The sequence below is a fragment of the Triticum dicoccoides genome, chromosome 7B (genome assembly GCF_002162155.2).
Source record: "Triticum dicoccoides isolate Atlit2015 ecotype Zavitan chromosome 7B, WEW_v2.0, whole genome shotgun sequence".
In the NCBI taxonomy this organism is placed as follows: Eukaryota; Viridiplantae; Streptophyta; class Magnoliopsida; order Poales; family Poaceae; genus Triticum; species Triticum dicoccoides.
The window spans coordinates 55,967,250-55,980,579 of NC_041393.1; the positions used below are offsets into that span (position 1 = coordinate 55,967,250).

At 46.5% G+C, this 13,330-nt stretch overlaps 1 pseudogene; it reads right to left on the reverse strand.

The window, feature by feature from the left end:
• Positions 1–11,399: 11,399 nt before the first annotated feature.
• LOC119336420 overlaps positions 11,400–13,330 on the reverse strand; it is a 2,989-nt pseudogene continuing 1,058 nt past the window's right edge.

Here is a 13,330-nt window from a genome sequence, read left to right on the forward strand (position 1 = left end):
AGCCGGATGTGTACCTTAGACTGGGTGAAGCCAAAGGCTAGCGTTCTTAAGGGAATATTTGGTCGGTGACGTGAAAGATGATTTATTAATTATTTATTTATCTGCCCCTAGATGCTTTTTCTGCTCTTTTCGCAGTCCGGTCATGCACTTCAGGGCATGCCTCCCAGGGAAAGGAACTCCTAACGGAACTATTCTCCCTGGAAGATGTTTCTTACTAACCATGTAATATAACATAGCTAGTTGGGCACTTGTCTGATAAAGCACTTATGACCCCTACGCCTTGTCTCCATGCATGCCCCGGTTTTTTTTAACCGCAAGGGTATTCGGACACACTCCGGACTGTTGGGTCCCGAGGTTGAAGCGAAAAGGTCCGCAAAGACAAACGATCTACAATCCGGCTAGAAGGCATTTTACATGTGATTTTAAATTACATCGTCAAACTGACTGATTGTACTCCTCTTCAATCCCATCTAACAAGCTGTCTAATTTACAGTCTTGTTGGGAATATTTCGCGGCCAACTCTACTTGGCCGTACATCAGACTCACAGGGATCTCCTTCCCATCAGGCCCCGCAGGTCCGACCTCGGCCATGTGGTTTGGATCAGACTTCAGGTACCGCGTCTTCACCATGGCCCTGGCCTCCCTAGCGCCTTGACGGCAGGCTAATATCTTCCACAGATGGAGACACCGCCGTACTCCCTGAAGCTTCTCAGCAAGCCCTCCAAGACCCTCTGGTAGGGAGACGGAAGGCCATAAGGCCTGAACGACGCCGCTCATCGCCTGCCGAACACGTTCGTGCAGTTGCAGCAGCTCGGGAAGAGGGTCTCCCGTGGAACCAGGCATCTCCTCCGCCGGACGACCCGTGAGCACACCTACAGACACATTTATGTCAATCGACTTCCTCGCCAAACTCTTCTTTTCAAAAGAGTTTGCTCAAGCACTTTACTATAAATGCCGTGACGAAGCCGCCGATTCTCCTTTACGGAGTTAGACAGCTGGACCCGAACATCTTTTAGTTCTTCGCCCAGCTGGGTGTTGGCATCTTGGAGTTTGTTCCTCTCCTGCTGCACCTTCATAAGCACCTTCTCGTCGGCCTTCAGCTGGCGCAGCAGATGTTGCTTGTCCGGATCTAGTCCGGCACCTTCTGCAATATTATTGTCAGACTATACACACGCCGCACTTCATAAACTATTTCTCTTTTTGAAATATGAATTACCAGAGGGGGTCTCTGTGGCTCCCCCGGCAGCGGCCAGTGCGGCCTCAAGTTGGGCCTTGCATTCTTGAAGCTCCTGGGACAAGTGGGTATTCTTCTCTGTTAGATCCTGCATAACAAATGATCCTTAAATCAGTTAGTTTAACTATTTTAAGTCTCGGGGGCTACTGGCATATATAGCTATTAAAATTCCTCACCCGTATGTCTTTTACATACTGCTCCGTGGCTCTGGTTAAACCATCTTGAGCAGCACGGAGGTGCGCGTCTCCCGCATTAAAGGCATTCAACGCCTCGGGGGAGAAACACGCATCACGAAGAACTATCCGACGGCGCCTGTTATTCATGGCGCTCTCCACCTCGGACCTGGTGGCGGACAACCTGTCGGCATCCTCCGTTGGAGGAGCATCTGGCTCACGCCTTGCGCTCGCCTCCCTCTCTGGACCAGGCTTGGAGCTTGGCTGGCGGAGGCTTGGTTGGCAATCTCTCCGGACTTAGTCTGGCGAGCGCTCTTTCTCCTGGAAGAATCACGAGCATTGATATACCTCCCAACAGTCTTTCCCTTAAAGGACAATGGTGCGCCATACCTTTGCGGCGACGTTTCGATTCGCGCCGCACTCCTCTTCCGCCTGCTGGGCCGCACTGACCTTGGTTGGTCGGTCGCCGCGGGCTCGGCTTCCCGCCAAAAAGGCACCTCCTGCAAAGCACCATTGGTACACGGTGGTTAGAAATAAGCATTAAAAAGGTGACGGTGTCAACTTCGGTCGTACTCACCTAGGAAGCCGGGGATAAACTGGGGTAGTCAGCCATAATGGCGACTAGAGCATTGTCTATGCTGAGCTGGTGGAACACCCCGTCGATCAGTTCCACCGTTATGTCCGGATCTTCTCCGGAGGCTGGATCAAGGGATCTTCCCGGATCCTCGGGTTGCAGAGTCGGGCTTTCTATGCCCTCCACATCCAGGAGCAGTTCCTGCGTCGAAATCATAAAATAAGATACTTATCTTTGAAGGCATGGATCGGATATATAAACGTCCGCTTACCCAGCTCCGAGGGTTATTCATGGAGAATCCATTCAATCGACTCGTGCGGAGGAAGTCCTCCTTCTCCCCCTTGTACAAGCCGGACAGGATCTTCGCCAGATCGGCGCCCGATCCCGGCCCCTTGCGACCATGACGGGTGGCGTCATTCTCCCCGTTAAAATCCCACATAGGGTGGCCCCTGTATTGGAGCGATTGCACCACTCGCATAATGCATGTGTCCATGACTCCAATCATGGTTAATCCGGAATGGGCCAGTAACCGTATCTGGCCCATCAGATAATGGACGCTCCTATCATCTTCGAGTTGAGGGCTCCGCGGGCGCCAACTCAGGCGTTTCTTCAAAGGAGCGTTGCTAAACTCCGGGAGGCCGATCCGAACTGGATCCGGCAGCGGGGCGTCTTCCATATAGAACCACTCTGAAGGCCAGTCTTCGGACGCCTTCTTCGGGGTTCCGGAGAGATATCCGGTCCCGGCGATGCGCCATATTTCGGCTCCGCCCACTTGATATATCGACCCCTCGTGAGAACAGGGTACGAGGCAAAACAGTCTCTTACACAGCGCAAAATGGGGCTCGATGCCTAAGAACAGCTCGCAAATAGCTACAAAGCCCGCGATGTGCAAAACGGAGGCAGGTGTGAGGTGGTGAAGTTGGAGTCCGTAGAACTCCAGGAGCCCCCGGAGAAACGGATGTATGGGAAATCCAAGTCCCCTTATTAGGTAAGGGACGAAGCATACCCGCTCTCCTTTGGAGGGATTGGGGACGCTCTCCGCCTGCTTCCCTCCCTTGTAGGTGGCCAGTCCGGCTCGAACCGGAACCATAAAGGCTAGGGGAAGGTATCCCTCTGCTTGGAGCGTCACTAACTCGCTATGCGGGACTGAGCATCTCCTCCAATCTCCTGGCTGAGGACTGGGAGCGCGAGAAGAGGAGCCGCGTCGACTATCCATGTTGGAATGGATTCTTGTCAGATGCGCTTCAATGAGTACTTGCGGAAGGAGGATGGTGTGATTCGAATCTGGATCCACGCCTGTCTTATAGGCGGCTTACTCGCGCAGCTAGGGGGGTAAAACGTAAAAATACCCTGGCTTTTCGCATTCATGCAACACGTGGAAGGGGGCCATTATTGGACGTGGAAGCCAAGGAGCGCAGCATTTATGAAGAAACCGGACACTATTCGGCTAACACATGGAACATGGAGGAGAACCCGCCTTGCAAACGCCGAAGACAACATACGCGCCGAACTCATCATCATTGAAGCCTGGTTCGGGAGCTACTGAGGGAGTCCTGGACTAGGGGGTGTCCGGATAGCCGGACTATCATCATCGGCCGGACTCCAAGACTATGAAGATACAAAATTGAAGACTTCGTCCCGTGTCCGGATGGGACTTTCCTTGGCGTAGAAGGCAAGCTTGGCGATACGGATATGTAGATCTCCTACCATTGTAACCGACTCTGTGTAACCCTAGCCCTCTCCGGTGTCTATATAAACCAGATGGCTTTAGTTCGTAGGACGAACAACAATCATACCATAGGCTAGCTTCTAGGGTTTAGCCTCCTTGATCTCGTGGTAGATCTACTCTTGTAATACCCACATCATCAATATCAATCAAGCAGGACGTAGGGTTTTACCTCCATCAAGAGGGCCCGAACCTGGGTAAAACATCGTGTCCCTTGTCTCCTGTTACCATCCGCCTAGACGCACAGTTCGGGACCCCCTACCTGAGATCCGCCGGTTTTGACACCGACACCAGTCCCTGACGACGATGCCCCCTGGGCGAAAGGAAAGGGGCTGCCATTCTCTTTCTTTCCTCAATCGTTCCGATCATTTATCTCATTCCCTTTTGTTTGTTTTTTCGGGTTGGTTCGTTTCCTCCTCGTATCTACGCAATTCTCTATCTTCATTCGTGATCGTCTTAGGCGAAAGGATAGGTATAAATTTTGTGGAGGGGCGGCTGTGAAAGGGCGATTCCCCCTTTTCCATTGAAGTAGGGAAGGGGGTGATTGATCTTTTTTTGAATCAGGCCTTACTGACCAAGTGGTGGTATAAGCTTCATTGCAGATGAAAAGAAGTCCTTGTGAGCGAAGCTACAAAAGGAAGTTCAAGCTCAAGAAATCCTCTCAATAGGGATTGGGCAAGCAAGTTGTTTGTTTATTTGATCTTACCCGGTTGTGAGACGGGACGTGAAGTCAACCAAGTACATGTGTGTTCATAGTGTCCCCAGCACCTTCCTCCTAGCTGAGTATGAATGCTGAAGTTAGCTGGAGTGTGGGGCGAGTGCGTGGTAGATGGAACTCCTATTTACCGCATTTCTTCTTGCACTTCCAATTTGAAGAGGAATAAGCATCTCTCTTTGCATCTTCAATAGATAGGAAAAAGGATCTTGACCTGAAGCCTTCGACCAATGAAAGGGAGACTTGGTGAAGTCAGAGGTGGTTTTCCTTCCCTAGATTCATGGAAGGACTTTTTGAAGTTTGAGTGAGGAAGGAAAGCGGGAAAGGTCTGATACAAAGGAAAGGGTTGCGAGGCTTAACGATTTAGAATATAGCTGTTGAGGTGGCACCTGTTACCCCGGGGCAGGGGTATATGCCCGTAGCTTTCTTCTGTCACTTCTTTCAGATCAATGAAGTGGAAAAGTAATAGAGTAAGGGACCCTTGCTTACAAAGAAAGCTGTCACTCCAAGAACTCGAAGTCAAGCATCTTCGGGAATATCCAGATTAGTCTTCAACTAGAGAAAGGATAGAAATCTCCTTTGCCGAGTTTTCTTCTCCAGCGGATGTAGCGGTAAAAGATTCTATTCTTTCCGCGGTCTAGTTACGTCTTTCCTCTCCCTATCTAAAGAGCTCTATTAACATAGACCCTCTCCTGACTCTCTATCATTTTAAGAAAGCAGCAAATCCTTCTCTCTATTCTACTATCCGATCTCGTCTGTTGAAAATCGATCTGAAATATGGTCATATCTTCGTTATCCCAATAGTAAACCTTCTTAGTTCTCTTCGCATCTCGAAAGATGCAAAAGATCTGTTATTAGCTTATTTGTAAGCTGTCGAAGGTCCTTAAAAGCCTTGATTTGTGGCTTACGGCTTACTTGCCTTTTTCCTTAAAGCCTCTATAGACAGACATAGACTGAGGGCATTCTGGGCATCCATGCTCCTGGCAATGGTAAGATCCGAGATGTCAGTTGCTTGTCTTCAAGCCTCAACCTTATTATTACTCCTACTAGGGTAATCAGGTTTAAGTTAAGCCCGAACAGCTTAGTTTTCCACTTCTCTTCTGACACAAGCTTCTTTGCCAAGCCTTCCCCATCAACTGGAAATCCAGTAAGAAAGGCAAGGGGCGCAACGGCAAGGCAATCTCAAATCATAATGGGAGTTTTATTTAGGTTTATTTAGATAGATTCACCTTTGGGGTTGTTACAGAATCGGTTCTTCAAGAGGAGCTCTTAGTACGGTGGATGCATCGAATGCAAGCTGTAAGGAAGAATAATTCTCTTAGCAGACAAGAATGAAATTCAATTAGTCCCACACTTCCCAGAGGAATCGAAGAATATGCAAGCACATTCATTTAATGGGAAAGCTTTCCTTGGCTAGGCCCCTATGAAGAAAGATGCCAATTCCCAAAAGCAGTAACAATAGCAATAGAGGTAGGAGTAGCATTAGGAATTAAGACCGTCAGGCCTCATTCATCAAAGTAGCAGTCCTTAGGGGATGAAAAAGAGCCCAGATTCCCCGCAACAAGCTTGGAAAGGAAGAAGACACGAAGGGAGGAGTTCCGCTTAGCCTTTGATCCTCTTTGATAGAAGTAGCTCTTTTGTTTGCCAGAATGGCTTGTTAGCAAGAAAATGCCTTCTTAGGAAGTGAAGAAGAATACGCCTGCTTGAGAATGCCCTCTTGTTGTTCTCGAAAGATGGAGGGGGCAGATTTCACTAAGGAAAGGAACTGAACTAATGGACGAGGAGGAAGAGAATATAGAAAAATTGCCGACATTCAAGCATACTATAGATGTTACAGAATTGCTAAAGGGAAGTTCTAGTAGAAAGGACAACTAAGCGAAAGGCCTTCTTAGAAAGGTAGAGTGACAGGTAATGCCCTATTTCCTAACAGTGAAATCTAAGATCAGACAAGAAAGAAGCTAAAGGCTAGGCGAAGAAGACGAGGGAGAAATCGTAGGTGAAAACATTGGGTTACCAACTCGGGTGGGTTCTCACACCAAAGTTCCTTTGCTTCGGGCAAGCCCAATTACAAACAAAAGAGAAGGTCGGTCCCGTACTCAAACCAAATCAGAAGGGCGGTACTCACTCGGATGGAAGAATCCCAGGTCGGTCCCGATACCCGAACAAAGGCTAGACCGAAGGTCCCGTCCCATGGGTTAGGTGCTTAGCTGAAGGTGGAAGGCGAAGCCAAGGCAAGAGCAAGGGTTAAAAGACAATATAGAAGACCGGAACTCAATACGATTCAACCAATCCAAATTGCTTTGCTAAAGATACCCGTTCCGCTGTTCCTTTACCGGCAACAACTATTGAATAACAACCTTCGCTTTTCTTTCGCATCGGATCTCGGCATTAGCAAATCTAAAAATAGAGTAGATCCCGGGGCGTACCTAATGGTTTCATTGATTTTGATGGATTGATCCATTGTACCGTTGTAGGAATCCTCATCCGATGTACGAATCCCGTGGAGGAATTGGGGAAACAAATCCAATTATTTGATTTTGATAGGAGCGGTGCCGGTATTGAGGGTTTCTCTATCTCTTCACTCATGAAGTTAATACAAGTGAGGATTGATTTCAGTTATTCATATAGGAAATAAGAGGAATAAATAATCTCGGGGAAGACAGGCTTTCTCGCTCTCGGCACATCTTCGCTAGGGATTCTTCTCTACCTTCTTGTGTTGAGATGCCATCAACTCTTTCCTGGGGAATCAGGTCAATACAATACTCTTGGAAAAGCAAGCTATAGCAGATCCTTGAGTATTGAGAAAAAGGAATGGAGTTTCATTAGCTCTCTGCGCACATCCAGTATAATACCTTTGCGAGCCCCTATGGAAAGGGGTGTCGTGTTCTCTTTACAATGGGGGTGATCCTGGTTTCCAAAAGCTGCTGGTTGGTTGTATCTTTTTCTATTGGCAATCCCCAATCCGATGCTTGTTCGTTACGAACAAAAGAAGCCGATACCAGTTTTGGTGTTTATCCAGCGGAGGCTCGTATCTCTTCCATGTGAGACCAGCAACCTCAGATCATCCCGGACTTATGTGCTGGAATAGCTTCGTTATGAGTTGAAGCAACCTCAGCTACTATTCCTACTAAGGAGGAGTCGCCTTTTTCAATTCCCTCCCTTTTGCAATCCCATGTTGATGTAAGGAAGCTGCTTTAGAGTATTGGCAAAAAAACATTACATGCAGGTCCAGATCTCCTTGCGTTCGTTGGTGGTTGACTACCGGGAAAGGGCAGAATAGCAACAGTGAGGAAGCATACCACCCAAAGCAAGACGTGAAAACCTTCTTCGTATCCAAAAGCCCCTTTTAGTCTGTCTGGCCTTAGTATTTATGATACATAATCGCATATTCTCCCCCTTTCTCATATCTCCACGGAAGTAAGTACTGGTATGATCAGAACTAGTATTTAGATATATGTGACCCTCTAGCGGTTTGACTCCGTTGATGGTATACGGAACTTCCTTCCTGCGAAAGGTCGAGTTCGTAAATCAAGCTTGTAGAAAAAGCGAGTACCGGTATTTGATGGTGATGGTGAGGGTGACTAACCTTGCTCTTGCAACCATGAATATTTTCTAGATACTACGGGCATATACCTTCTTCGGAAGGGTCCCCGTCCTATCTTTTTCGCCTTCCACTCTGGAATCGACTATTGGTGGGTTTTAACGTGAACCTATGGATCTCAATGAACAGCTTCGATACCACAAAAGGATGGGCAAGAAAGACAGTAGGTGTTGAGCCAAAGCCCTAGTTCATACACAATCATGATGTTGGTCAACCATCTGAACCGGGATTCCTGTTATTCATACGAAGGAACAAGAAAAGAAGAAGTATGGGATAAATGGTTTTTGAGTTGGGCATGATGAAAGCGGGTACAATGGCATTACTTAGAAGCTATTATGTCCTGTCTTGGCTTTAGCAATAAGCTTGTGCGACTGATGACTCCCTCCATCCCTGGCTTGGCTTTAGCAATAAGGTTTTGTCGCATCTTAATCGAACCGCATGCGGAGCTCAACTCCTAAGAAAATAATAAGAAATATCTAGTTTTGTTTCATAAGTGGCGAGCCAAGGAATAAGAATACCGCCCCTAATCTGTATTTCAAAAGCGGATTTAGCATTGTAAGAAATAGAATTATGCATAGATTGACTTGTAAAGAAAGACGAACCGAACAGTGCTAAGTAAAACACTCTTATTTCTATGCTCGATTCAATCTCTACTCATCTGCTTTTAGTTCTACTTTCTGTATACAAAGTCCAAGCTTTTCGAGCTGCTCAGTTCTCGCTATGTCATTTCTTGGTTTTTAGTGCATTCACTCAATTCTCTGTGAAGTCCATGGACATGTTGTGGTTCATTGCAGAGAACAACCATCACATGGATCAAGCTATAAGGAATCACCCGCGAGCGAGGGAAAGTCTCAATTACAGTAGGAATGGAATACACCAATCATAACTCTGGTCTGGTCCCTAGTTCCCTAAGTCGTTAGTGAAACTTCTAGCTAGACTGACTGGATTTAGAGCTTAATGCTCCTATATTTGAACTAGAATCTTAGCGATTATTTCATGAAGATAGCTACTTTAATTGATACAAGAATGCCTACTTTGGACTAATAGGATCTACTCCTACTTGAATGCCAATCCAATATCTTTCGCAATAAGAATTCCTAATCCCTAAATCCAAGCAAGGCATGATTGTTAGTCAGGATAACCAGCTTACGTACCGCATTAAGAAGTACCGACTATGCTTTTTTCCAAACTTTTCTTGCAGTACTTCAGTAAAGCTACCCCATTTTAATAACATAGGGATTCGAGATATCAGCATTTTCACAGGTCCTTGTCAAGCTGCAGCAGAATCAGATTCGAGTATAGCATCATTCAGTTGGAGTTCTGAAATAATCTGGATCCCCTTTGCTATTTTAGCAATCTCTGCTGCTTAGTTTCATCCCTTTCTGAGGTAGAAAACTCATCCATATATGTACGAGTAGAGATGTCTTCCGTCCCGGAGAACCGTCTTCTCTCCCTCCTTAGGAAAAGGAGATCTAGGTAGAGGAGGTAGAAAATAATAGATACCGTCTATTCTATTAACTAGTCATCAAAAAGCAACCTATATAGAGGTCAAGTTTGATAGGGTGAAGTGGACTATTAGATCCCCGGCTTACCATTAGAAATAAAGTTTAGCCGCCGATGTCAATGTGTTAAGCACATAGGATATATTCGGCGAAAGTCAGTAAGAAGTAGAGTGAATTCTGAAACTCCAGCATTTAGGCCCGGATAGAATGGGTCCTCAAGCTTAGAATCATTTAGCCTAACCTTTAAGAAAAGTTAGCATCTTTTCATCCGGGTCGTACTAAAGGCACGAACACACGACACCTGTCCCAATGACTGGTACACTGACGGTGGCTTATTGGTTCCTTCCTCCCTTCCATCCTCAAGTCTTACTTTCCTTGATGCCTTAGTTTACTTGCTGCTCGATTCGTTCCTCCCTATATTCAATCTCTCGTGCCATATTATTTTTGAGGTTTGACATTACTTCCCTTTCCTATCTTTTTACTTTTCTCAAGGACGTAAGATTCTTCAAAATCCCTTTCGCAGATCCCTTTGATTCTAGGTTCAGATCCATCTATCTCTTCTCTCCCTTTCTTTGAACCTTACTTCACAAAGTAGGACATGCCCCCGGGGATACTCATAATTATTATGAATAGGTTACTCTATCCAATTCCCCGGAATCATTCACTATCATAGTCAGTCTCACCTTCGCTCAGTTGAGGGATACTAACATCACCATCTGCACTGACGAATATCTGAGATTTCTCAGGGTTCACGTGCATGCCCCCGCCACCACGTTCGATCACGGAAATAAATCCACTTAGATTTACGTGCCTTAAGATGTCCAGAATTTGAGGACGGTCAATATGATATGAATCATATCATGTTGAAGCTAGAAGGACATTGGTGTCCCATCTTGTATAAAGAACACCTTCATACCAGCTCAGGACCTCCCGATCGAATTGATGTTGCAAAAAGAGATGTAGGAGCACGTCACTCAATTCACCTATCAATGGTATACAATTCGAATGATTAATTTGGAGGTTAGTGTCGGCATTATATATCAGGAGAGATAGAAATTCCTTTAAGATGTGGGAAATCACACCCAGATTGTGTAGAAATTTTAATGTATTCCATAGACGTGGAGTAGAAACATAGTGGATACTATGACTCAAATCCACACATACTATTTTATCTACACCCCTTTGACCATCCCAGAACTCCTCGTGGAAACTCACCATTTCATTCTAATGAGTTAATCTACGCAGAAGATTGTTTCTTCTCCATATGAACTCCCGCATTAAGATATTCGCTAATGCTTTCAGAAGTAGTACATCTGCTGAAAGGGATGGGGCAGCCATACAAGGCCAATCACCAGCATGGATGAGTGGGCGCCTGGCACAACAAAACCCAACCTCATCTTGCCTTTCCAGAGTGAAATGTTCCTGCAAAGTCATACCACCCCTACCATATTTATAGGTTTTGTATACCAATTTGGGATGAAATGAAGAATAACCTTCGTGTATATGCGACACCATGGTATCGATTGATGCAGGTAAGACACCCTGTTGTCTCCACATATCATTCGAATTATAGAGTCTCCTAACCTCATTAATCAATTGACGTTTCCAAAAACTACCATGAAATCTCCGGCGAAAAGTGACGTTGTGATTACTTCTAGATCCAATGAAAACTTTCGAGATAATACAAAAAGTGGTCATCATTTCTTCCTCTTGGTAAGTTGGCTGGTTTCTTCCCATTCTTTCTTCTTTCCACTAATCTAATGGTTTCATTCTCCCATCGAGAGGTTATGATACTAGCAAGAGTCCTATTCTTCTCCTCTCAATCCTACCTTGGGTTATGTTTGACAGGGATGGTCAGTGAACTTCTATTGGTTTCAAAGGAGGATAGAGATCCATTGGGGAAGGCTCGAAAGGTTATTCGATATCAAATGTTGACCCTTGACGCGCCGCAACCACTATTTTTACTCCTTTTATGCAATTATGAATGAAACTTTCCCGATTCCAATGCAACTTATCCTTTTGGAGTTGACGTAACAAACTACGCGAGCCTCCCAATGAAGCCAACAGAAATCCTATCCGAATACTAAAAATAAAAGGCAATTTAATTATGGTGTTATACCAGCCGCCAGTTCTGGAACTTCCAGTTCCAATCGGAGCATATAGATCCGTAAATGGATTTGTATGTATAGCCACTTCATTCATGCTCCTCGTTTCTCGAATGGAAAAAAAGTATGTTCTTTTTGGGAACATGCTAAACTAGAAATTCTTATGTTCGTGATTCTTCATCCACCGATGCAAAAAATCTTCCAGTTTTCCATTCTCATATGAGGCAGGAAAGTTTATGGGCAACAGGTCGGCACGGAGTGATTCATCATGTTCAAACATGAACCTTTCGCTCGTTGGGACGGTTTATAAATCATCAAATTCCCACAAATGGAATGAGAAGTGGGTCCATGTAAATGATCGAGACCTTGCAAAAAACAATGTTCCTTCCCCATATGGAGTTCGGGACGCAAGGGCAATCATTGAGTGAACTGTATCTTATTTGTATTAGTTGACCTAGGCCACACCATTATTGCAGGGGTAGGGCTCGTCCACCGAACCATACGTGGGACGAGTTTCTGCCTCATACAGCTCGGGCCGAAGACCGGGGAAGATGAGGAGAGATGGGGGGACCCAACTACTGCCGGTCGGGACGGACGGGAAAGGGGGCGAGGATAAGCTTGTGAAGAAGCAAGCTTATTGCCCCACCCCCCAAAAACAAACCGACCCAGCAAGAAAACGTATGCGCTTTAGCAACAAAGCGCTCATCCCTTGCTTGCTGCTTCACGTTCTTTCTATTCCATCCCAGTCCATTCCGGGATAGGCGGCTAATAGAATCTAATATATGCAGTAGTCGTCGTCTGACCAATCGGCTCGGACACCAGACCACTTTTGCCCGCCCATTCTGTCTCGCCCTAAATGGAATGACTCTCTTAGTTACATTGTGCCCTGACCCGAGTCCCCACGTCCGCTTTTATCCGCCCGCAACCCGGCCAACACAACATTAGGGCCGTCCCCCCCCCCCATTCTATGCTGACCCGGGCCGGGGCTCGCTTTTTGGGAAGCCCGTTCCCACCTTGCTCACAGCCCGGCTGGCCTGCTAGCGGTAGTGGGAATTCTCCCATTCCCTGGTCAAAAAAGGGTTGGTTGGATGCGGGATCTACTCCACGAGGAGCGGTACGGACGTAGATGATATCATCACGACCTCTCTTTGCGTACCGCTAGGGATGCTTAATGCCACTTCGCCAACTGGCATTACCTGCGCTTTCGTGTCTCTCAGTGTGGTCAGCACTGGGTGTTTCCAAGCAGCGAGGCTTACACCCATTCACATTAATTCATCCAAAGTCATTATGCACAAATTTTGGAATAAGCCATCTTCCTATCAAGGTTAAGGAGTCAACTGAGCATCTCAGCGGCGGGATTGAATACCCGGATCGAATTAGAGTTCACGCCGCCCGCCCTGAACAAATAGAATAGGAGGCGTGGGCCATAGGTCGCACATAAGCCATCGGGTCGCACGACAGAAGAACACCCAACATAAAGATGAACACTCCTCCATGTGAAATAGAAAGATTCATCTTCACTTTTTTGTAGTAGTCGTGACCAACAGCCATCAGCAGTCAGCTCATTGGTAAGGCGAGAGCTTCAAGCCCGCTTTTTGGTGGCACACCCCCCAAACAAGCACCACTCGATGGGGGGGGGGGGGTGGGGAAAGCTACAGGCCCAAAACCTTCGACCCTTCTTTCTATATGGGGGTGCCCGG